Genomic DNA, 1,549 nt, shown 5'->3' on the forward strand with positions numbered 1-1,549 from the left:
CTGACTGGCTGGGACCCAGTGCTGAGGATGTGACATCTCAGTCACCTGTCACTGAGGCTCCTGGTGAGAAGGGCTGGGTGATGCCTGTCCATCTTCATGGTTTTGTTCCAGGTAAGGAAATTGAGTCCAGGCAGAGGGTTTCGAAGGGGCAGCCCAGCTAGATGCTCAGAAGTTGGGTGAGGCTAGGATTCAGCCCAGGACCCTGGACTGGCCTGCCATGGGAGCCCATTCCCCTTCCCTCTCAGGAGGATAGTCAGCTGAGGGGGTTAGCCTTGCCCTGTCTGACATCATGTTGGGGGGTGAGGCAGTTCAGTCTGCATGGTACACAGGGCCACAAAGCCTGGGAGCATCACAAGGCCTAGGATCTGGTACTTCAGGTAGGAGAGGTACCTGTCCCAGCCCAGTATCAGGCTGTTGGTGTAGGTCACTCAGAACTGGGGGTAGGTAGGAGCCATGAATAGAAATTCACCAGCTGCTCAGCTGGCCTCACATACCAGTCAGCCTTGAAGAATTCCCAGAACTTGTCCCACAGCTCCTGGCAGCTCTCAGCCAGCATCCAGCCCTCCAAGAAGTACCAGAGACCCAGCACAGGGAAAACCATCAACTGGTTGACAAGGACCTTCCTGAGGATGTTTAGGAGGCCACAGCAGTTGGACACAGGGAGCACGTAGTCCAGGCAAAGGTATCAGCATTGTATGAAGGGGCCCATGCTGTAGGTCACCATAAACGTGCTTGATGAGCACCTTGGGTCAAACTTCTGTCAAGGCCAGGCACAAATCTCCCAGGCCTGGTATGTATTGTCCCCAGCCTCCATGAGAGTGCCACAACCCAGATTATTGGTGATGAACAGTGCATGGCCTTGGAACAAGGGCTGCCCTGCAGCCTACAGGCCACACAGCCAGTTCCAACCACCATATACCATCACCTGCCCCTACTTCTTTAATCAATATTTTCATGGTGTATCTTTTTCCATTCTTATAATTTCACCCCATCTACGTTGTTGTATTTGAAGTGAGTTACTTGTACATAGCATATTGTTGGATCATGTGTTCTTGGGGTAATTGTTTATTTTATTTTGTTTTTGGTCTACTCTGCTAATCTCTGCCTTTTAATTATTGTATTTAGCCCATTTACATTTAATTAGTGCTATGTTAGGACTTAGGGCTATGATGTTACTTTTTATTTTCTGTTTGGTTTCTTTGTTTCCTATTCCTCTTTATCTTTCTACCTTCCTGTGCATTACCTGAACATATTTTTAGGATTCCATGTTGATTTATTTAGTGTTTTGAGCCTATCATAGTTTTATTGGTGTTTGTTCTAAGTATTATGAGATATGTACATAACTTATTGTACTCTACTGGTATTGATGTTTTACCACTAAGAGTTAAGTGTTAACACCTTACTTCCATTGAGATCCCTTTACCCTTCACACTTTTTAAGTATCATAGACTTAAACACTCCCCTTAGAGATACTGAATACCACAGTAGATGGTTTTTAAATTTTGCCTCTACCACAAAATATGTAAGAAAACTCATGAGAGAAAGGATT

The 1,549-nt window shown here is 45.7% G+C and overlaps 1 pseudogene; it reads right to left on the reverse strand.

Annotated features, from left to right (window-relative positions):
* Positions 1 to 287: 287 nt before the first annotated feature.
* On the reverse strand, positions 288 to 922 carry LOC113621449 (mpv17-like protein 2; annotated as a pseudogene).
* Between the last annotated feature and the right edge of the window lie 627 nt (positions 923 to 1,549).

This window comes from Aethalodelphis obliquidens, unplaced genomic scaffold (assembly GCF_003676395.1).
Source record: "Aethalodelphis obliquidens isolate GAN/ISIS:26980383/991018 unplaced genomic scaffold, ASM367639v1 scaffold9, whole genome shotgun sequence".
NCBI lineage: Eukaryota > Metazoa > Chordata > Mammalia > Artiodactyla > Delphinidae > Aethalodelphis > Aethalodelphis obliquidens.